General features: G+C 40.4%; 1 protein-coding gene across 3 annotated transcripts in view; it reads left to right on the forward strand.

Annotated features, from left to right (window-relative positions):
* Positions 1–24,983, forward strand: part of PRICKLE1 (prickle planar cell polarity protein 1) — a 114,646-nt gene that overhangs the window by 45,948 nt on the left and 43,715 nt on the right. Inside the window, exon 2 of one of the 3 annotated variants that reach the window (XM_004765558.3) lies at positions 5,931–6,026. The exons of 1 other annotated variant lie outside the window; for it this stretch is intronic. The gene's annotated coding sequence lies outside the window, so the exon portion shown is untranslated. The remainder of the gene's footprint in view (positions 1–5,930; positions 6,027–24,983) is intronic. One more of the 3 variants, XM_045073146.1, reaches the window with a different exon arrangement.

A 24,983-nucleotide genomic window follows, 5' to 3' on the forward strand; every position in this document is an offset into this window, starting at 1 on the left:
TAGGATTACTCCTTCTAGTTCTGTGAAAAATACTGTTGGTATTTTGATAGGGATTTTGTTAAATCTGTAGATTGTTTGGGATATGTTGACAGATTTAATTCTTCTAGTCCATGAGCATGGAATATCTTTCCATTTGTTTGTTCTTATCAATTTGGATGGCTTTTATTTCTTTTTCTTCTCTGATTGCTGTCGATAGAACTTCTAAAACTATGTTGGATAAAACTGATGAGAGTGGACATCCTTTTCTTATTCCAGATTTTAGAGTAAAAGCTTTTTAATTTTTCATCATTGAGTCTGTGTGTACTTGTCATACATGGCCTTTATTATGTTGGTGTGTTCCCTGTTCCCTCTATACTCACTTTGTTAAGAGTTGTTGAATTATTTTATCTCTGAGATAAAATAATCTAGAGAATGATTCTGAACAAACAGATAATATACTTGTTTTTAAAAAACAAATCCCCAGGGGCACCTGGGTGGCTCAGTGGGTTAGGCCGCTGCCTTCGGCTCAGATCATGATCTCAGGGTCCTGGGATCGAGCCCCACATCGGGCTCCTTGCTCAGCAGGGAGCCTGCTTCCCTCTCTCTCTCTCTCTCTCTCTGCCTGCCTCTCTGCCTACTTGTGATCTCTGTCTGTCAAATAAATAAATAAAATCTTAAAAATAAATAAATAAATAAATAAATAATGAAAAAATAAAAAACAAATCCCCAAACACCTCTTTCATTTCTTAAATACGTATTTTGTATTTATTAAGGGAAGATTTCTAAGTACAAACACAAACTAAAGGGTCTTAAAGGGGCATAATAGGGGTGAAGGAAAATATTTCATTGCCACTGAGCTCTGATAAATCATTTTTAAATCTAATAGAAATAATTAACATTCATTTAACACTGACTGCTAAGTACTTACTTATTGCAGTAAATATTGTACATAAGGTCAGTATTGCAACCTTAGTCTCATTCCCACTTTATAGATGAAAAAACTGCGTCTTAAAGAGATAGCTCACTTCCTCAAGCCCACATGGTGAGGGGGCTGAGTGGAGAACCAGTATGCAGGCAGCAACCCCAGCCCCAAGTTCTCATCTATCCGCCTGCCGTCCTCTTTCTGTCAGAGCTGTCTACTCTCCTCCTGAGGGAAAAACAAATACTGTCATTGAGTTACCTTCCCAAAGTGCCAAGAGAGTTTGGGAACCTCAGCACAAACTTGCACTGGCTTAGGTTATGTAGCAAAAATAAAAGTACTGGTTTAACTCTTAAAATATTTCCATCTTATAATTTGTCAAACAAGATCTTAAACAAACACAGGGAGGTTCATGATGCATACACAGTATAATCCTGATGAACTTGACGAGGTGGAGTGACTTTATGTTGTATTAATCGTGGTTGATTTTCTCCTCACATCGGCTAGAATGCCAACTGGAAGAGATATCAAATATTCTTCTGTAGGACATTGGATTGTAATTAAAGAGCTCTGTTCCACTGCTTCTTTAACTTTCTCTGAAGTCCAAAATCAAAACCAGAACTCTAGCATACTTGACATTTCTTTCAGTCTTGTGCATTAATAAAACTCTTTTTCTTGTTGCTTTGTAAGGAACACATTTAGAAAGGCACAAAGGGCTCTTATTTCCTTGGAAACTGAATGCATAAATATGTGACTTTTAAACACAAAAATGACTGACCTTTTAAACTTAACTACAAGGTTCTTAATTAATAACTGATTACATATAGTGATTACTGAGATTTCTGGAAAAATGGACAATGCTGATAGAAAACTATGGTAAGAATTTACAGAGATGTTTGCTCATACCGCCACAACTGTCAGCTGTTCCATAAAAAAGGTTGCTAACTATTTTCAGGGTAGGATGTATGGTCTCAGTAACATAAAGGCACACTTAAAATTTCTGATTGCATTGTTTTCTAAGTATTTTAATCATTTTCTAATTTTGAGATAAAGCTTGGCTATTCAATTGTTTGTCATGATAAGAGACTATTTGGTGTCCATTCTGCTATCAAATATACATTATATATTTTTTCTCAACTCTTTCTTTTTTTTTTTTTTTAAAGATTTTATTTATTTATTTGACAGAGAGAAATCACAAGTAGATGGAGAGGCAGGCAGAGAGAGAGAGAGGGAAGCAGGCTCCCCGCTGAGCAGAGAGCCCCATGCGGGACTCGATCCCAGGACCCTGAGATCATGACCCGAGCCGAAGGCAGTGGCTTAACCCACTGAGCCACCCAGGCGCCCCATTCTCAACTCTTTCTTAAATTATTTTCAGCATATATATTGTAACAAAATTTACAGTTCATTTTAAAGCCATCAAAAAGGAGGAATTCCCATGTGTTTTCTTGAAGTTGACATAGTATAGCTACCAGTATCTTACTTTTAAGAAATAGAAGGCATTCGATTGAAGGATAAAGACCTAATGTCTTTTAAGGAAAAAAAAAAAAAGAAAGTGTATTTATATGTAACACTGAAGCAGTCTGTGCCAAACATCATGTACCTGTAGACAGGAAAATTGACTCTCAGGCATCCCTGAAGTCTGCGGTCCATGATGAGAGATGTGAAGAAGAACTTAAGGTGTTCTCTCGTAAGGAGTTTAAAACCTAATTGGGAAGGCAAAAAATCATATGCACTAAACTATTAGACACTAACACTTGCAGTATTCACTGTGATACCGAGCTGGAACCTTAATACTCTATAGATCACTTGGAGCAGTCCTGCTTGGAGCTTTTTAGGACAGAGAATCTCAGACCACACCCCTGACCTACTATATCAGAATCGGTATCCTAGCAAGATCCCCAGGAGAATACCATGCATGTTTAAGTGTGAGAAACACTGAGCTAGAATAATGCAAGCAGAGTGTTTTAGAACCTGCAGCATTGTCCAATAGAACTTTCTCCAATGATGGAAATGGTCTTTTTCGGGGGGGGGGGCATCCAGTGTGATAGCCACTAGCTTATATGGCTTCTGAGCATTTGAAATGTAGGTAGTGCAGCTGAGGCACTAAATTTTTAATTCCAAATCTAAATTTAAATAGTGGCCTGGGGCTAGTGGCTACCATTTTGGGCAGTGCAGGAGGAGAACACTGGATTAAGAATCAAAAGATAAAATACTGTTTCAACACACTCTGCCTTCTGTATGGAGCACCTTTTCATCTGTAGATGATTGCTTGGATTAGGTGATCTCACAGTTTTTATTTTAGTGTAACTGTCACAGCACTGTTTCCGTGGGAAGAACGCTTCTTCGAAACAGCCAAGTCTTGACATGCCATTTTTAGAGTACATTCTGGGCAGAGTCATCAAGGCAGGAAGGAATGAAAGATGGATTTACTAATTAGTGGCTCCACAAAGGAGGAGAGCGTGGTTTGATCATCAGCACATATGAAATATTCAGAAAATGTCTTGTCCCCTGTTGTATCCCTAAGGCGCAGATCACTGGGACATGGCAAACACTCTCTAAATACTTGTTGCCTGAATGAATAGGATGGTTAAATGAATACTCAGATAACCAAACGGAGTTATTTCTCAAGTCCCTTAGCTTTGGTCTGTATTACAGGGTTTTGTTTTATTCTGTTTTCTTTCTTGTTCCTTTGTAAATTTGTTTAAGAATAGTCTCCCCTCGGGCCCCAGCTAGAGGAAAACAGAGACAAATCAGTGGCATTTTTGTGTTGAGGGGGGTGTTTTAATTTAACAGCATCCCAAATAAGATCTTTATGTTGAGATTTTGTAAATATAATAAATATAAGAAGTGAAAAGAGGGGTGCCTGGCTGGCTCAGTTGGTGGAGCTCTTGATCTTGGGCTGATGAGTTCCAGCTCCGTATTAGGTGTGGAGATTAACATAAATCTTAAAAAAAAAAAAGAAGAAGAAGAAGAAGAAAAACGAAAGAACTCTACAGGTGGATACATATAATTTTACCACTTGATTTAAGGGCATTGCTAATCATATGTATACTTACTAGGACCCCCACGGCCACTAAAAATGGGTTAAATTTGCTGTGATTTGGGCATGAAACTTCATGAGTCTTGCTAGCAGACAGGGCAAGAGACATACACAGGTGCATACCACATAAGGAAGAGATTTGAGAGATGAAAGGGTGGGCAAGAGAACAGGAAGAGGTAGAAGGAGACAGTGATGAGCTCAGGGGCCATTGAAGCAACCTGCCCATTCATGGGCCCACAGGAGCTGGTGGCATCTCAGCCGGGTACACAGGGTTCAGGAACTTGGGAACGGGGGTCTTCTGCACATGTGTTCAGGGATTCAGGAGAGAGAATTGAGCAAGTTTGCAGGGCCCAATGAAGAACTCCCAGTGCTGAGGACTGGGGCACGCAAGAGGGGAGGGAGGCAGGATGCCAGAGCTCTTGCTTAGTTCCTGGGCACTGGAGCCTGAGCTTGGGAGGATGGCAAATGTTCAGTCTCACTAAGGAGATTGCTGGATGTAGAACCAATCTGGGGAAAATACAGTCACTGGTCAGGAGGAGACGTTAGCCACAGGTATCTCAGGCTGGGAAGGCCAAGGAAAGTTCCCAGAGCTGACGTGGTTTTATCGCAGCTAGAGGTGTTGTTGATACTGGCCCTCTTGTGGTGTCCCTCCTTAACATTCTGTCCTCAGCTTCCTGGGTTGATTTCTTTCTTCAGCAGCTTCATTTCTGGAAACAGACTGGAGTGCATTCCAATCCCCTTAGTTCCAGTCCTTAAGTCTTTCTGCTCGTGGGACAGCTACTAATGCTGAGCGTTCATCTTTCGGATCTCTTTATCTTTTGACCTCTGCAGGATCAAGCCTTTCATTATATAGTTCAGTGGGAGAGACTTCTGTCTAGACCAGAGAACCAAGAGATTTCTTTTTAACTGAGTGCTGATTTTACTGCACTGCGTTCAGCGTGTAGGTAAATTATCATGCAGGCATGCTAACCTGTGCGTCCTGCCCCTGCCCTCTAGAGTAGCTGATGGGCTCCCGGGAGGAAGGCGGCCATGTTCGTCAGGGTCATCCTGCCCCTAGCGCAAGTATGGCACAACTCAAGCAGCCAGTAAGCATGTGTTGACCGCTGGCTATATGCACCTGCATTTCTATATCGTTAGCTGCCTGCCTCCAGGGAGGACGAAGAGTGGTTCCACTCCAACCACCGGCTTGCTCAGACAGTTTTTCCAAAGCCCATAAAATTGGGGATCTTTCGGGCCACCTTCCTGCCATGTTGGCTAAAGACTGGCCTTACGTTGACCATAATTTCTGTCCACTCTGCTCTGCCTCCGATCCATAGCGGGTCCCTTCTGGTTGAAAATCCAAGTCAAAATGGCTTCTCTGAGGAAGAGAATTTGTTGGTTCATTCAACTGAAAAGTTTAGAAGTCAAGATTGCTTTGAGCATGTTTGAATTGCGCTCCGTGATTCTGAAAGACGCCATCTCTTCATCTCTAGGCATATTTTCCTCCTGTACTGGTTCATTCTTAGCCCGCCTTGTCCAACACGGAGGCAGGTGTGCACTCCAGCAGCTGTAACGTTATAGCTTTCTCAGTAGTTCAGGAAAGCCCCAGCGTGAGCTCTAAGGCCATCAGTCATACCACCTCTGAACCAGTTGCTGGCCAAGGGAATGGAATGTTCCAGTTGCCTTGCTTTGAAGGGTCATGTGCTCTGTTTTGAGGCCAGCAGTGGGGTTTGCCCCACTAAAACCACCAAAGAGTGAGAGTAGGGGAGGCACGTGTTTCCAAAGAAAATTGTTTTTACTAGGAAAAAGGAAAATGGATGTTAGGAGGACAAAACCCATAGATATACACATTTCATAGATATATACAAATATACACATTTCTTTGTCCTTCCTCTGTGGTTTAGATGTGAGTAAATTAGGTCTTTAATGTCCATAAGGTAGATCTATCCTTCTGGAAATACAAATCTCAGTTTCTTTGTTTTGTTTTTGTTTTTGTTTTTGTTTTTCTTCCAGTATCCTCTTTGAAAAAGCTGCTCCTTTCCCCACAGCTCTGGGAGCAGCAGACAACAGGGTATAACACGTGGAAGGAGTGACAATCCAACAAACAGGGTAAGAACTCTGCATAGTGTCCGCAGCTCCCAGCCCTGCCCTTTATAAGTCATGTCACTCCAGACAAGTTACTAACCTCTCAGGCACTTAATAATAGTTACCCCAAAGAGCTGCTGTGAGGAGTTAATCTATTATTATGTCTAAAGCTTTCAGCCTATGTCTGGCTTATTGAAAATGCTTACTACATTTTCTCTGTCGCTCCTGTCATTAATAATCATAATAAAAGCCACGGCTAGCAAACTGTTGGCACCCACGGGCCGAAATGGCTCCAGCATTCTTCCCTTACAGTACCAGCCAACACTGGGGTTCCTGAACTCACCTGAGCCTCCATCCACCCTGGGTCAGCACATGCATCCTTGGAGGAAAGTGTTTCTTCCCACAGGCTACCTGGCATCCATCAGGTCTCCTCAGTGGGTTTGTCCTTTGTCAGTGGAGAGGGCTTTCCTGACTGCCCCTCATCTTCTGCCAAGTTCTGACCTACTGTTTTCTTTTTCTTTTTTAAGATTTTATTTATTTATTTGGCAGAGAGAGAGAGAAAGAGAATGAGCAGGGGGAAGGGGCAGAGGCAGAGGGAGAAAGAGGCTTCCTGCTGAGCAGGGAGCCCAACATGGGGTTTGATTCAGGACCCTGAAATCATGACCTGAGCCCAGGCAGATGCTTAACCAACCCAGCCACCCAGGTTCCCCTGACCTATTATTTTCTTTCACAGCTGCCTACTCTTTTCCTTTATTGTCCTTACCACTATCTGTCATTATTTTTGTATTTTTGTGTACTTCTACGCACCCAGAGTCCCACTTTATGCAGTAAGTAGGAGCTAAGTCAATATTTCTCCAAGAAATAAGTTAACATCAAATGGTTTTTGCTTCAGGGTCACGGGAACTTGGTGGAGGAGACCGTGAGGGACGCCAGCATCGCAGACAGTGCACAGCTAGGGATGGGGGAATATTGAGACAGAAGGCTGAAGAAAGGTAGGCTAGTTTTTCTGAAGAGCCGTGTGTGTGTGTGTGTGTGTGTGTGAGAGAGAGAGAGAGAGAGAGAGATGGGGAGGAGGAACACGGTGAAGAAGGTTAGTCGGACGAGATCTTCGCCCTGTCAGGAGGATGCTGGGCACGCAACATCCGCTTCAGCTTAGTCTCACTTTTTCCAAGTGGATTTTGTCAGTGTTTAGCGTCTTTGCCAATTTTATGTATTTTCTCCTTTTTTGTACAATTTGGGAACATGAGGAGGTGCAGGTCATGTTGCCTATTTATTACACCATTCCCCAAGTGCTTTGAATGGAAACTTTATAAATAATGGCTATTTATAATTGTTGTCTAGACCTCACAAACAGTTATTTAACAGGCAATGAAATAATTTACTCACAGTTCTTATACTGTAATTACACACACCACATTTAAGGGGCAAATGTTAGGGCTTGTGCTGAAAATATAACTCTTGTTCATAGTGGTGAATGATTCTCTATGGACAATGAAATTTGTATTCACTAGTATGAAATACAGAACAAATTCACTTTTCAGGGGTTGCATTCTTAGAGGGGAAGGGCTAAAGTCATAAACTTAATCTAATCAATGCTGATGGAAAGGTATTAAAAGGGTCATTTATGAACTTCAAAATGATACAGGTTTATTGTCAAACATGTAGAAAATACAGGAAAAGAAAAAAAAAAAAAAAAACAAGAGAACGACCATAATCCTGCTTCCCAGAATAATACTAAACATTTTGGTATATACCCTTTTGTGCTTTTTTTCTCCTACTCATGAATTTTTCAGGCATACAATTCAAATCATACTATACATATGTCATGTAATTTTTTAAAAAATTTTAATATATTATTAATGATTTTCTAGGCCATTGTCTGTAGCTGCACTGTTCAGTGCTATAATCACGGGAAACATGGGTTGTTGAGCACTAGAATGGTGTGAGTAGGTAGAGTTAAGATGTTCTATAAATATAGGAGTTTTATAGTTTTCAAAGTTTTCAAAGGTAGTACAGAAAGGAGAATATCTCATTAATTTTCCTATTGATTATGTGTTGCAATATTGGGTTAAGTAAAATATATTAATAATTTAATTTCACTTGTTTTTTTTTGCTTTTTTAAATGCGCCTACTAGAAAATTTAAAGTTAAAATACTCATGTTCTCTTTCTCTTGGACAGCTCTGGTTCTGTGGCATCATTTTATAGGTGTATAACTTTATATTACATGAATATAATTATTTAACCAATTCTTGATTGGTTCCATTACACTGAATCTTCAGGTTGCTTCCTATTTTTTAGTACTAAAGTTACTTTCTGAACACCCTGTACATGAATCCTCTTGCATATCTCTGATTGTTACCTTAGGATTTACTGCTAGAGGTGGTAGAATTGCTGGGAGAGTGGAAATTTTTAAATGAGAGATGATGTTACAAAGAAATGAAGAAATAAGAAATAAAAGGGCTGCCTGAGGGGCTCAGTCAGTTAAGCGTCTGCCTTCGGGTCAGGTCATGATCCCAGGGTCCTGGGATCGACTGGGTCCCACATCAGCCTCTGTGTTCAGTGGGGAGCCTGCTTCTCCCTCTGCCCCTCCCCCTGCTCCTGTGATCTGTGCTGTCTCTTTCTTTCTCTTTCAAATATATTAATCAAGGGAGGGGGGGGAAGGAAGGAGTAATGCTTTTGCTTCTTATTAGTTATAATTTTCCTTGTAGAGAAAGATATGATTCTGGTCATTAGCAATTGCTCATTTTACATTGACTCAAAAATGCCTGTAACAACTCTATTCAAATTAATTTAATTTAGCTGTGACTAAACTTTTGAAAAGTCTGCTCTAAATTTTCATGTTTTATGTGAATTCTAAAGTATTAAGGGCTAGAACTCAGCATTATACTCCCTCCTAAATTAAAATGCATTCACTTTAGGTTGTTGATTGTAGACCTCACTGGGAAGGAAAAGATTCACAATGTATATACATTTTGAAACCTTTCTGATTTGTCTTTGTAATATTACCATGGGGTGGGGGTGAGCTTAAAAGATCATTTATCTGAGGTCCAGTGTATTAGATTTAGTATTTTGCATAAACACTATTTAACACTATTTGTCATTGTATATTAAAAACAAAGCCTTAGGATATTTAGGTCTAGAGCATATATTTGATGAACACAGTTGTACTTTTCTTGTAATATTAACTGGATAAAATACACTGACATTTTTGCATCATGTGGCCAATTGAGCCTCTGTTAAGCCTTCCTTCCTTCCTTCCTTCGGATTATTGTGTTTTATATTTTTCTTAGGTATCTCAGGGATCCTAAGGGAAAATGTCAGAAACCTTCAGGAGTTGCTGAACCCTCTTCCTCATCCCCTGAGTATTATTGAAGAAAATGCCAGTTCAAGAACTAGATCCTATGTTTGACTCAATAATTTAATATTGTTGAGGATTTATTGAACCAAATAGTGACTAGGATATAATTTAGGGGGAATGATTCATGCGATTCTAAAGTATAAGATGAAGAGTTTCTGGTTCTCTGTCAATGTTTCATTTAAAATCATAAATAACAGGGGTGCCTGGGTGGCTTAGTTGGTTAAGCATCTGCCTTCCACTCAGGTCATGATCCTTCTACTTAGGTCCTGGGATCAAGCCCCACATCACCTTCCCTGCTCAGTGGGGAGCCTGCTTCTCCCTCCCCTCTGGTCCCCCTTGCTCATGCTTTCTCTCTCACTCTGTCTCAAATAAATAAAATCTTTAAAATAAAATAACAAATTACATTGTCCACCATTGGAAGAAGAAAGAAAAATCCATAATGTAATCCCATTTGGTAAATTCTTCCTTTTTCCTAACTTTGGGTCTCAAGAATGAAGAATCAGCCTCCCCACCTCTTAGCAGAAATGCCAAGCTGGATTTTTCTCCTTATGAGTGAGAATAGAAGACTAATTTTCAATAGAAGAGTATTCAGAACCACACACTCGAAAAGAACTATTAAGTCCTAAAGATAATGTTGTATGACAGTCTATCATCTCTACGTTTGGGATTATTATTTCCTTGCTTTGTTTTATCCTCCCCCGGAGTAGTTAATCATCCAAAAAAAAAATATTTACAAAGCTCTTTTATATCTAATTTGCAGTAAGATTTTCCCATCTTTGCCATCTGACTGAGAAAGAGGGTCCTTCCCTTTATTAATTTCCGAATGTGTCTTCAGTGAACACCAGCTACATCCTTCATGGTCTGCCTCTCAGTTAATACACATTCAGTGCAGAACGTTACAGAGTGGGATAGGTTTTCATTTCAGATCAGATATAGGCAGTAGATGTGAGATGACCTGGCTTCTGTAATAATTCACATTAAAAAATTTTTTTTTAATTTTTTTGAGACAGAGTGATGGAGAGACAGAGACCATGAGAGAGAATGAGCAGGCGTGGGGGTGCGGTAGGGGATGGAGCAGAGGTAGAGGGAGAAGGAGCCCGATGAGGGGCTCGATGCAGGGCTCGATCCCTGGACCCCAGGATCATGACCTGAGCTGAAGGCAGCCACTTAACCGACTGAGCCATCCAGGCGCCCCTCAGAATCACATCTTAAGTGATACCCTGTGTTGGCATTTGAAATAAAAGAGTAACATTTTATTTCAAGCAAACAAGTAGCGAAGTACAAAACCTTCATCCTTTCTCTTCCTCCAGCTTGGAAGCAGATGAGCAGCTGCCATTTTTGCCTATTAGAAGTATGAAAAAAGAATTTAAAAGGTCGTTCATTTAGATTTCTTTTAACTTGTGTATATAATTAATAGCTTAGTTTAATTCGGTATTAAACCTTTGCCATCTGCAGGATTATCATGTGCTGGTGACATGAAAGTTGCATAGGAACAGGTTTAATTGAGTAATGAAGACTATAGAAAATGCTTCCAGAGAAATATTTTGACTACAAATAAAATCAAAGTAAAATATCTAGTTTTGAAGGACTAGGTATTTTTCCTAATTTAAAAAAAAAAAAAAAAAAAGACCTGCCATTTATTTTAGTGTAATTTTGTAAACGTTTCCATGTGTAATGCCACAGAGCAAAAAGTCTAAATCTAACACATTTGTTCACTACAAAGACAGAGGAGCAGAGGAAGAGGGGCTGTTTCTAGCAGGGGGAATCTAGAGGCAGAAGTCATCTCTCAGTGTCCACCTGATTTATCTGAAGTGTTAGAAGGACTCTTTCCAACCGGGAGGATGGAGAAGAAGTTGCGCAGCCCTTTTTCAAACTTAAACAGCACAGCTGCCCCACACATTTATCACACAGCTCACATCTCCACCTCAGGTATGTGGTGATTATTTCTTGATGTCGTTCACACGTTCAATAGATTTTTTTTTTTAAATCTTATTTTTTTCACCGCCGACCTAAAGTACAGGACTTTAATGTCCTATATCCATTCTGCCCCCACACCCACACCCACAGTCAGCATCCCCCACTAGAGCAAGACATTGGTTACAGCTGAGGAACCCCCATGGACACATTGTCACCCCCCATGTCTGTAGTTTCCACTGGAGTTCACTCTGGGGCTGTACATTCTTTGGGTTTAAGTGTGTAATGACATGTATCCGTCAGTATCACACAGAATTTTTTCACTGCCCTCAAAATCCTCTGTGGTCTGCCTGTTCATCCGTCCCCTCGAGTCCCTGGCAACCGCTGATCTTCCTACTGTCTCTGTACTTTTGTCTTTTCTGTAGTGTCACGCAGTTGGGATCATAGAGTAGGTAGCCTTTTCAGATTGGCTTCTTTCACTTAGTAAGATGCATTTTGGTTTCCTCCATGTCTTTTCATGGCTTCATAGCTCCTTTCTTTTAGTTCTGATTCACAGCAGCAATGATCTGAGATTCCCAGCAGCAATGATCTGAGAGCTCCTGCTCCGCATTCTTACCAGCACTTGATGTTGTCAGTGTTCTGGATTGGGGCCATTCTAAGAGCTGTGTCAATGGATAGTTTCTGAGCATGGACTATAGGATAGCAAATGGAGTTTAGCTGTTGGGGCACTGTGGGTGGTGCTGCACTGGGGGTGGTGCTCAGTCGGTTAAGCATCTGACTCTTGATTTTGGCTCAGGTCATGATCTCAGGGTTGTGTCATCAAGCCCAGAGTCAGGCTACACACTTAGCTTAGTCTGCCTGAGATTCTCCCTCTGTCCCTCTTCCTGCTCGCCTTTAAACCAATCAATCAATCAATCAGTCACATTTTTAAAAATTTAAGTAAAAAAACAAAAACAAATGGAGTTTAGCTGTTACACAGTAGTCCAGCCTTATCCACAGGGGATATATTCCAAGACTTTGATAGATCCCTGAAACCATGGATAGGATCAGACCCTAGGTATACTATTTTTTCCGGCACATACCTACCTAGGATAAAGTTTAAGTTATAAATTAGGGACAGTATGAGATTAACAATAATAACTAATAATAATACTGACCAATTATAATAACATACCATAATGAGTTATATAAATGTGGTCTCTGTCAAAATGTCTCACTGTACTGTCCTCACCCTTCTTGAGATGATAGATGATAAAGTGAGGTGAAAGGCATAGGCTCTGTGACGCAGTGTGAGGCTACTGTCGACCCTCTGGCGATGTGTCACAAGGAGGACCATCTGCTTCTGGACCCTGCTGACCATGGGTAGCTGAAACCACAGGAGTGAGATCGCAAATGAGGGGAGAATGTTGTTTTTCAAACATTTCTGAATACATAAGATTGTGCCTTGTTGATAGAATATAAAAATTTCTGGCAAAGCAAGATTGTAATACAAGCATCTAAAATTTTCATACTACCTAAGATCTGAAAAATGACTGTTTTATTATGAAATGACATCTAAAGTCAGATGTAAAGGCAGGCTGTCCTACATTCTTTTCTTTTTAAACATGAAGACTTCTTGTAGATGTTCCATTTTTCTCAAAATCTAAGAGCCCTCTTGACACAAGTATTTTTCCTTGCTATAGTTGAGACTTATGCACAAAATTAGTGTTCCCATATACATTTGAGAAAACTTGAACTTTATTCTTTTTGTTTAATTGCTTTATGGCAAAAAGATACTAAAAACTTAGACATGAAATAGTATAGCATGTGTATAAAATATGTAATAGATTACATATCATTAGATACAGAATTAGTAATCATTTTTTCCCAACATAAATACTTCTTGATCATGTCCTATTTATTTCATAAATTTTCTTTAATTTCTAGCTTTTTTTTTAAGATTTTATTTATTTATTTGACAGACAGACATCACAAGTAGGCAGAGAGTCAGGCAGAGGAAGAGTGGGGGGGGGGCAGGCTTCCCACTAAGCAGAGAGCCCAGTGCAGGGCTTGATCCCAGGACCCCAGGACCATGACCTGAGCCGAAGGCATAGACTTTAACCGACTGAGCCACCATGTGCCCCTCTAACATTTTCTTTTTTAAGAACAATTTTTATTTATTTATTTGAGAAAGAGGGTATGAGTGGTTGGAGGGGCAGGGGGATAGGGACAAGCAGACTCCCCACTGAGCAGGGAGCCTGACACAGGGCTCAATCCCAGGACCCCAAGATCATGACCTGAGCCAAAGTCAGATGCTTAATGGGCTGAGCCAGCCAAGCGCGCCTCTTCTTCATCTCCATTTTATAAATGAAGAAGTCAAGACGCAGGAGGATTCAGAAGATTCAGGTGATTTTGAGACACAGTCCACTCCTTTATTCACTTTCTGCTTAACAAAGCCAATGAACAGCTATTAATTATTAAGCGCCCTCCCTGTGCCAGACCCAAACTGTCGTGGAGGACTCCCAGTGAAGTTTGAATAATTGTTGTTACTGTGAACCAGGCTTCTAGAGGTGCTTCCTCGTGTTGCCTGCCAACTCAAGTGAATCTTGAGTTCCATCTTGACTTTCACCATGGAAAGAGGGGAGAAGGAGAAGTATACCCTTAGATTCTACACTTCCTTATGGCCCCACATAACTTCTCTTCTCCTTTCTTCATTGATTTAGTCACCTGAATGTATAGCAATGGTGCTTGTCCTCAGCTTGACATTGCACACATTATCTTTGACTGTCACTCCTGTGTCACCTCAAGCACTGTAAGCTATTGGTTCTTCCTGGGAAGTGCCCTTCAAATCATCCTGTCATCCCACCCTACTTAAGGCACCATCACCCATCATGTCACAGCCTCCTAAGTGGTCTTTCTATACTCCTGACCCATTTTCTATGCTGTGACCATGGTCACTGTGCTAGAAGGCAATTTTGATCGTGGCTTGGCCCTGCCAGAACATGCCAGTAGGTCACTACTCAGCAGAGTTCACCAGCAAGGCCCTAGCAGAGTGGTCCCAGCCCACTCCTGCAGGCATCTCTATCCACCATTTTTGCATTTGTGCCCATGGAACCTCTTTACCTCTCCAGGTAGGAAAATGCCCAGATTTGTCCTCCTTATTCCTAACAGACCTTTCTACCATTCTTTCGCCCTGTACATTAACTGCTCATCTTCCAGTTCAGTTCCAGTGTCGTCTTGAAGCTTCTCCTGATTCTCTCGACAGTTTGTCTTCTGTCCTCTGATCCCAGGAACATTGCACCAGATTATAATAGTGCCTCTCCCCTACCAGATTATCTGTTTTTAAATACAGATCTGTTTTTTGAAATTATTTTTGTCACTTGGGGTCTAGGAAAGTGCTGGGAAATATATGTGAATGCATCTCGGGCCTGAGTGTTTGCCCGCATATCCCACCAGTTGAGCTCAGCCTGGATCAGAGGTTTCATTAAGATATGACGACCTGGGGGGGCACCTGGGTGGCTCAGTGGGTTAAGCCTCTGCCTTTGGCTCAGGTCATGATCTCAGGGTCCTGGGATCAAGCCCCACATCGGGCTCTCTGCTCAGCGGGGAGCTTGCTTCTCCCTCTGTCTCTGCCTGCCTCTCTGCCTACTTGTCTGCCTACTCTCTTTCTGTCAAATAAATAAATAAAATCTTTAAAAAAAAAAAAAAAAAGATATGACCATCTTGGCTCAGTCGGTTAAGTGTCTGACTCTTGGTTTCAGGTCAGGTCATGATCTGAGGGTTGTGAGATTGAGCCCTGCGTTGGGCTCCTTGCTCAGTGGGGAGTATGCTTAGGATTCTCTTCCTCTCCCTCTCTCTCTGCCCACCCATCACCTCTAAGATAAATAAATAAATCTTTAAAAGAAGATATGATCATCTTGGTTTTGCACTGTATATGTTGGCATTTTAAAATCCTAGAGGACTCTGCTGCATGTTTCCATATACTTAAGATCCCATAACTCTCTTTCAAACAGAAGACCGCTTAAATGCTTTGCACTGTGTTGTTGGGAAGAGGTGTTCTGTCCCTCTTTATCCTTGGTAATGGACTTGGTGTACTGGTAATAATGACATTTCACATCCATTGAGCAAATAATGTGGTAGGCGTGGTGGTTTATGAACTATCACACTTACTGCCCATATCAACAACTTTATGACGTAGGTGCTATTTTTGTCCCCATTTTAGACAACAGAAAATGAAAGTGGGGGAGGTGACATAACTAGTGAGTGGCGAAGCTGCCATATGAACCAAGTCTCAGTGATTCCGGAACCCATCTTCTTAACCACCGTGCCTCACTATCTTTCAAACAAACATCTATTCTAAAAAGGATCATAACTGATACAGGAGAATTTTAAGATAAATTTTAAAAATTTAATAATGCTATTATTGACAATTTTTACTCAGTGGCTTAACTTTGGTTCTTCTGTTATTTTAGGAATACTTTAAATCTATTGAATTAGTAGAAAAATTATGGAAAAAAAAATCAAGATCCCATAGCTAAAATTCGGGTGCTTGCACTTACTGGTCCCTTGTTTTTCTAAAATATACAGTGCTCTAGAGTAGCTTTGATTTTCAGACTCAAACATTCTATACAAAACACATTTTAGAGAGCTTCTGTATTATAGATGTACTTGCTGTTTCAAATTACATGTATTGCATAGATCATTTTGGTGGAAATAAAATTAGCTTAAAGATAGGAAGTGCCTTTGATTAGCTCAATGAAGCCATGGTCAATTCAATTAAAGTGTTAAAATATATTTCAGAGGAAAGAATGTTTAGGGTCATAAATTAATTCGACCCAGTTGTTCCTAACCACTTACTATTTACCTGGGAATGGGTCCTGTGTTTGGTACTTTGAAGATAAATGTTATTTACAAAATGCCTAGTTAATAAAAACTTGCTTCAGAATGCTATGTTTGACATCAAAGATCTTTATTCTGAACTTTGTGGTTGACAAGGTTTAATTTTGTTTAAGTATGGGATAGGAGAGTCTTACTGGATAAGTTTGCATATAGATAAAAGTTACAGGCTTATCCAAATCACCTGTTCTGTGTTTATAGCTGTATTTCCACCTGTACTACATAATGTGACCCTAGATTTTTACCCTTTAATACACCTAGAGGGCTTGTATTTATAATTGGGCATTTCTTGAGCCATCTGAAACACTGAGTATGTGAAAGATGTGTGTGAAAATCCATTGTTTCTCTTAGTGTCCCTCCTTTTCTTTTGGGTTGTTTGAAGACTCAAGAGAGGTGGTGAATATCAACTTAATCATTTCCGACAAAGTTGGGAACAAATGCCCTAGCCTGAAAAATAGTTTGTTGAAATATGACCTCACTGTAAAGTAGCACGAAAAGACCCAGTTCCCCATATCTTGTCCAAACTTCAAGAGTTGGCCCTGTACACATTGGGCTTGAAGAAAATTTGGAAAATCGGCATTTGGGTTAACATTTAAATGCCTATTCCAAGTTTAAAGGTGACTTAAAAACTCTTAGAATCAACTTAAAAACTCTTAGAATCAACTTTTTTTTATTCTCAGAGGGTTTTTTTTTTTAAACTAATATGAACTGCTTTGGGGTAGTCCTCCTGTTAAAGTCCTATTAAAGTGGCCAGGGATAAAATGGACAGAGGAACAACAAAGCTTGCTTTCTTCAAGGGAGTTCACTGAAAATTGCTTGATCCCTTAAGATCAAATTTATGTAATATATCCGCTTTAAAAATAACTGCCAATTCCTTGCTTTAAAGAAAGATTCTCTTTGCTAATGGGGAAAAAACAAAACGTTGTCCAGCCAACAAAGTAGCGAAACTCACCTGATGCACTGGTGGGTTTCCCGGGGCAGAATGCCACTGGCAGGGCTGAGGGAATGCCACTGGCAGGGCTGAGGGAATGCCACTGGCAGGGCTAAGGAAAGGAGTATGAATGTGACCAAGGCCATCTTAGCTTCAGAGGTACACAGCTCTTATTTTCAAAATTTTAGAATATTTTTTGACTGTATGTTACATTTATTAAAACAAGATAGAGATAAATACCCTTTCTCTTGGCACATTTAGGTGGTAATTCTGTGGCTTGTGCTGTGATATAATTTGGAAACCAGATTTACAATACCTAACTTGCAAATTTCAAGGCTAAGATACAGCCTGAATTATATGAGAAGAAAAAAGAAATCGTCAAATTTGAGCCACTTTGTTCTGGTCTTACTACAAATGGATGATAGCCCACATAATAATGTGAAATAATTCCACGTTATTCTAGTTGTATAAGCAAAGTAGAAAGTGGCAGTCCTAAAAATCCGTCATTTCACTTGAAGTATTGATACAACTAAAACCAAATTAGCTTGTTCTCAGAGTAATCGTCTTACTTGTCATTGTTTATATGGATACAGTCTTCATAGGAGACATTTTCAGTGCTGAGAGAAATGGGACAGATTTCAAGAGCATTTCTGCTGAATTTTGCCTGGTTGTTTAATTTCTGCTGTTACCGCCAACCCCTTCTTTTTAAAAGATTTTATTTGACAGAGAGATACACAGCAAGACAAGGAACACAAGCAGGGGAAGTGGAGTGGGAAAGGGAGAAGCAGGCTTCCAGCAAAGCAGGGAGCCTGATGCCCGGCTCAATCCCAGGACCCTGGGATCATGACCTGAGCAGAAGGCAGACATTCAATGACTGAGCCACTCAGGCACACTTGCTGTTACCACTTTTTTGTTTTTAAGGTTTTTTTTTTTTTTTTTTTTTTAAGATTTTATTTATTTATCAGAGAGAGAGGTGGGGGGAGAGAGCGAGCACAGGCAGACAGAATGGCAGGCAGAGGCAGAGGGAGAAGCAGGCTCCCTGCTGAGCAAGGAGGTGGATGTGGGACTCAATGCCAGGACGCTGGGATCATGACCTGAGCTGAAGGCAGCTGCTTAACCAACTGACCCACCCAGGCGTCCCTGTTTTTAAGGTTTTATTTTATTATTTATCTGACAGAGAAAGAGAGATCACAAGTAGGCAGAGAGGCAGGTGAGGGGTGGGGTGGGAAGCAGGCTCCCTGCCGAGCAGAGAGCTGGGTGCGGCCCAGGACCCTGAGATCATGACCTGAGCCGAAGGCAAAGGATTTAACCCACTAAGCCACCCAGGTGCCCGTAGCTGTTACCACTTTTAACTAGATTTTGTTCACAACCATTTTGAGATTGAGTTACCTTTTAATTTTTTTAAATTACCTTTTAATTTTAAATGTATTTCCATCACCCATTAAATGTATAATTAGTAAAGAAATATAATTTTTTGAAAATAAGGTTTTAATATGTTTACCCTCATATTTTGACCTTTAATTATATAATTTATATTTATATTAATACACTAGAAATTACCTTGATGGATTTTAAGGTTTATCTTTAACTCATTTGTCCTTCTCTCAGTAGATGTCAATACATACCATGACATTACATCTGATTCGGATTGAGCACATACTGAAATTTCTTTAAAGCTTCTGTTCAGATCTGTAATACCTTACTATTGTTAAGCACCCAAATTCAATCAATAGTTTGACGCTCTGCCTAAATTAAAGAACTTTTTAATATTAAAAATATTTCAAATTGAAAATGTACTGTTAATGTAGATACCTCATGAACTAAGGGGAAGCCTCAATCAAATTAAAACAATATAAAGAGCCCTTTGCCTTTGACCTTGTTCCTACTATCTCCCCACTGTGCTAAGTGCTTTCCATGCATCATCTCATTTAATCCCCCTCCCAAGGTGGTGAAGGAAATTTGACATTTGGATTGCATAGTTGAGGAAACATTGACATTTCCATTGCATACTTGAGGAAACAGAGGCTAAGAGAAAGTGAAATGACGGGCTCCCCATCATGAAGTTGGTAAATGGGAGAGTTCGCATTCTAACTATCCTCCTGCGAAGTCCACTATCTGTTAATAGTCTCATGGTCATCATCTGCCAAGGTCCTGCATGTTTCTTTTCCATAGTTCAGGTTCCGTTGGACGAGCATGGTGAGGGGTTCAGTGGCCACGTGCAATAGGGACCTCATCTGTGTTCCTGTGGAAATTCCATACAGTTTCCCTACTTCAGTGAGTGCACACCCTCCATAGATCTGGTGACCCGTAGATTCGGGTGACCTTATACTTTGTCATCCAAACCTGGACAGTTGAGAGGGTGGAAGAGGGTGCTGTCAGTAACTGTGCCTGGAAAACAGACACCAGCTAAGATGTTCCGGAGCCACATGGGACTGATGGTTACCCAACATAAAGCAGTGGTGGTGGGAAGGGGGACCACATCAGCAGGAGGGGCAGGCAGTGTTGTGGTCTGAAATACGGTATGCTGGACTCCTGCTTCTGGGAAGGACAAAGGAGATGAGAAATGATGGCTGAGGTCAGGATTTCTCAGCTGTTCTTTAAAGCGTATGCCTGTGTTGCTAAACACATAGGTCTTCCATTGATGGTATCTGAATTGCTATATAAAGTCACTGTTGGATTAAAACACTCAAAGCCATGGATCAGAGTTCAGCTTTGTTTTTCAGGTGCCTAACTTCACCCCACCCCTTTTAGCTACTCCTTCTACAGATGCTTCCTCACCTGGTTTAGAATTACAGAGCCTACTTTGGTATAAAAGTTCATCCAGATATGGATTAATCCAAAGAATAGGTCACTTTACTAAGTGTAAGAATGCTACCTTGTTAACCTTCACCACCACGGATCAATATTTGCTCACCCAGATCAGAGAAGGGGGATGGCATTGATTAAGGACATTGGGCCACAAAGGTCTGAAGTAGGTCTTCTATTTTTTTTTTTTTAATATCTTCTATTTGTTGAAAGCCGAAAGCTAGTTCTAAAATTCCAGTAAATACCTATTAACCACAGAGTAGAGGCAACAGTTTAGTTCCCTGGAAAACACTGTGAGAAAAATGCTATTAAGAATTTATCACATGGGGCGCCTGGGTGGCTCAGTGGTTAAGCCGCTGCCTTCGGCTCAGGTCATGATCTCAGGGTCCTGGGATCAAGTCCCGCATCGGGCTCTCTGCTCAGCAGGGAGCCTGCTTCCTCCTCTTTCTCTCTCTCTCTCTATCTCTGCCTACCTCTCTGCCTACTTGTGATCTCTTTCTGTCAAATAAATAAATCAAGAATCTTTAAAAAAAAAAAAAAAAGAATTTATCACATGGGGCACCTGGTGGCTCAGTCGGTTAAGCATCTGACTCTTGATTTCTGGCTCAAGCCATGATCTCCGGGTTGTGAGATCAAGCCCCAAGTCGGGATCCACACAGGGCATGGAGTTGGCTTAAGATTCTGTCTCCCTCTCCCTCTGACCCTCCATGCTGGGGAAAAAAAAGAATTTGTTACATGGAAGATATTTTTCAGTATTAACGATGATAATGATTACTAATTGAGGGTCGTGTACCACAACAGAGAAATGATGTAACCCTTCTTTCAACATTTTGGACCTGACTTTCCCAAATAAAGCAGAGAATTACTGATTATGAAGCCACAGTGCATTTCATGGGAGACGGGCTTTTTGTGTGCGTCATCCTCTTACTGCCTACAGAGACGACATCACAAAGTAGATGCTACTGTTGCCCCTGTTGTAGAGACTAGGAAATGGAGGGTAGCACAACTGGCAAAGAGCAGAGCTGTTCAATGAACCAAGACTGGAAGGTTATCTTGTGAATAAGAATAATGTTTCATTTATCAGAGGCTCCCCTTCTGATAAATGATAAAACTGACATGATTGCTGGTTTTTTGAGAAACAGAAGATGTATTATTCCTGCCTCAGCCCGAAGATGACTGCCACATACATTTCAAGATATTTAACTAGATAATGTTAAATATAGTTTGGTTTTAAATAAAAATAGGATTTAAAAAATAGGATTAAAATTCATCTTATAACTTTTATATTGGTGAATTTAATAGGACTTTCGTTTTAAAATGGGAAGACAGATGCAAGGACAAATATAGGAAAATTAAGGACAGTGAGCTATTTTTAACACTTTCAAATTGAGATGGCAGCTGTTGTTAGTGTCAGAACTTAAATAACTTTGCTTTGTTAAAAAATAAATCCACAACATATGGATTTCAGCATGTTGTATACTTATTGTTTGTGCTTATTAGGAAAAGACACTCTGGTTGAAAAAATGAGAAATTCTCCAGGGTGCAGAAAATCAGTCTCCTTAGAAGGAAAGCAGTTATAGTGTTATCAAAAATGTTTGATGCTTTTAATTTAGCCAATATCTACAGTAAAACTAGTTTTCATGCTAATGAAATGAAAGCGTGGTATTAGACTGAGCTTTAAATTCTCTTATTTTTAGAATTACAAGCTCAAATCCAGAAGAGACATCCTGAGACTTTTTTTTTTTTAAGATTTTATTTATTTATTTGACAGACAAAGATCACAAGTAGGCAGAGGGTAGGAAGAGAGAGAGGGGAGGAAGCAGGCTCCCTGCAGAGCAAAGAGCCCGATGCGGGGCCCCATCCCAGGACCCTGGGATCATGACCTGAGCCGAAGGCAGAGGCTTTAACCCACTGAGCCACCCAGGCGCCCCATCCTGAGACTTTTTAATTCCCACCCCAAACTCCAAAAATTCATGTCTGTCTGGGGTATGGAAAGAAATCCATCTACGATAGAACAAACACCCTTCAGACTACCAAAGAAAATACTCCACTCTTCTTAAGTGGCTGCATTTGCCTTTTATCAACTGAAATTCCTCTCCTCTCCCTTCAGAGTAAGACCTCAGGGGCTGCAAGGTGTCCTTGAGTCTGAAGGAGGCAAGTGAGCCTGGTGGCTGGAGATGGAACCAGCCCATGGAAGAAATGAAACAAGGAACTCTAGTTAAGATAACAGATTGGATATACACATTTGGCTCTATCCTCTTTCAAAATTTCAACTGAAATGACAGTAAATAAATTATTTTTAAAAGGAGATGACCCACACAGGTGAGAAGCATGGGAAAGAAGAAGATAACAAGTTTGGAGGCTGAAAATGGGAGAATTAGTAGTAACTGACTTAGAGGACCTAAGAAGGTGGATCCTAATAGAGAAGTGAAGAAAGTTGAGAAGCAACCTAAGTTATACCACAGAACTCCCAAAGGCTCAAGAAGTCTCATGCTTAGGTGAAGGTAGAACAGAGGCTGTCTTGCTTGTGAGGCAGTGGAGGGAGGGGTACCTGACCAAAACCAGAGCAGTCGGGTAGCAGGCCTCCTCCACATTGTCCATCCAGGTTTCACCCTTTAGACAGGAAGGCCTTCTCTGGAGAATCTGGTCAGTGGAATAGGGGGTAAAGATGACACAAAACTAAAGATACTGACTTTGGGAATTCCCCAAAGAAACAGCCCAAGCTGTTTTATCTTAGTTTAGAGTGAAGACATTATTGAAAGGCTCCCTTTCCCAGTCCCCATTCTCCAGCTTGCAATCAGCTTTTCAGTGAAATATGAACAGATAGGGACACCTGGTGGCTTAGTGGGTTAAGCATCTGCCTTTGGCTCAGGTCATGATTTCAGGGTCCTGGGATCGAGTCCCACATCAGGCTCTTTGCTTAGCTGGGGGTCTGCTTCTCCCTCTGCCTGTGGTCACTCTCTCTCTGCTTTGGAGAAATAAATAAAATCTTCAAAAAAAAAAAATGTGAACAGATACCCAAGGATCACCAGACATTGGAAGAGATATCTAATATGAAATGAGTAGAGAGAGATAATAGATACTACACAGGGAGAAATCCCCTTAAATGTATACTTAATATCATCTGAGAAAGGAGACTGTATTGTACCCAGTAAACAAGAACAGAATGCTACAAATAAGGAAACTTCATGGGCAAACAAAGGAGCGCTTAGAAATTTAAAATGAGAGGGGCGCTTGGGTGGCTCAGTGGGTTAAGCCTCTGTCTTTGGCTCAGGTCATGATCTCAGAATCCTAGGATCGAGCCCTGCATAGGGCTCTCTGCTCAGCAGGGAGCCTGCTTCTCCCTCTCTCTCTGCCTGCCTCTCTGCCTACTTGTGTTCTCTCTGTCAAATAAATTTTAAAAAAAGAAAGAAAGAAATTTAAAATGGAAACCATTCACTGGAAATCTTGGAAGTGACAGTGGTAGGAAATTTCCTAGAAAGTAAAAAACACTGAGAAATGCAAAACAGGAGAGAAAAGGTGAGAAAATTGGAAGTCTGGTTTAGGGAACTAGCATCTAAATAGGAGGAGAAAATGAAGGAAAGGATATTATCAAAGAGATAATTCCATACATTTTCCAAACTGTAAGACATGGATTTCTGGATTGAGAAGCTCACCAAATCCCTAGTGCAGTGTTTGCAAGGAGGCACATTTTAGAGTTAATTTTAGAATACAAGGAACATAAAAGGTTTTATACCCTTCCAGAGAGGAAAAAACAAACAGGTTTCATGAAAAATCACAATGACAGCACTAAAAGGTAGTGGAGACAGCAGAGCAGTACCTCCAGAATTCTCAGAAGAAATCAGTTCAGGCTTAGAATTCATTAGTCTGCCAAAGCATCAGTTGAGGTCAAGGGCACATAAATGGAAAAGTGAGCCTGCAAGGTGTTAAGAAGTTAACCTCCCATGAAAGGGACACGGGATAGAGTGAGGGTGGAAGTTAATAGAAAATGTGTGTTTTTAATAAGAAGAAAGAAATGTGGCACCTGGGTGGCTCATTCGGTTAAGGGTTTGACTCTTGATTTTGACTCAGGTCATGATCTCAGGGTCAGGAGATGGAGCCCTGAGTCAGGCTCTGTGTTGGGTGTGGGGCCTGCTTGGGATTCTTTCTCTCCCTCGGCCCCTCTCCCTGCTCATGTGCGCTTTCTCATAAATAAATAAATCCATAAATAAAATCTAAAAAGGAGGAAAAGAAAGAGAAAGAAATCAAAGTAGCAATCTGTCTTCTATCTAGAATAAGTGCAAATAAACAGTAAAAGAATCAGTACAAAGAGATGAACGTGGTTGCTTTGGGGAAGCAAAACGAGAGAAACAGGGGACTGATGTTTTTTCAGAACAAGCCTTTTAGAATTGTTTGGCTTTTAAGCCACGTGCCTGTGTAATTTCAGCGTGAAATTTCAGTGTAAATTCAGCTGTGAAACTAAATTTTAACAAATGGAATCGGCCAGGATGGGCAAAGAAACTGTTCTCATTTTATTTTAGGAATGTGGATCTTTCAATTTGATAAATCCTTTGACAAGAAGTAATAGATAAATTTTTCAGATTTAATTTGAGCTCATCAGCCCTCGGATTTCCCAAGGTGTTAATGTTGGTCTGCATGTGTTAGTGAAAGCATTTTTTGTGGCAGTAATTAAGTAGTATTTGGATAACCATTTCTTATGGGAACGCTGACAAAAGATTCAGGGGAAGAAAAAAAATTATGAGGGTCTTTCTTCTGCCAAAGAACCATGAGATAAGAGAACTATCTGGTGGGGGAGTCTAATGGTTTCCTGGAGCACACAGGAATGCAGAAAATAAAGGGTTCTTAAATCCCAGAATAGAAGACATAGTTTTAGTTGCTGCAACGTGAAACTAATTGCTTTTATTAGATCATTAATGTTTCATGTTTTGGGGATATATTCGTATACCATGCAACTGTTGGACTATTTTATTGCAATGATGACGCCTCAAAGGATTTTGAAAAGCAAGAAATGCATTTTGGAACGGTTATAGTCTAGGGGTACTGCAGATACTAAATTGAATAGCTTCCTAATAGACAATGAGATCGTATCCGTGTTTT

This window comes from Mustela putorius, unplaced genomic scaffold (genome assembly GCF_011764305.1).
Source record: "Mustela putorius furo isolate JIRA1106 unplaced genomic scaffold, ASM1176430v1.1 tig00537227_pilon_pilon_pilon, whole genome shotgun sequence".
Lineage (NCBI taxonomy): Eukaryota > Metazoa > Chordata > Mammalia > Carnivora > Mustelidae > Mustela > Mustela putorius.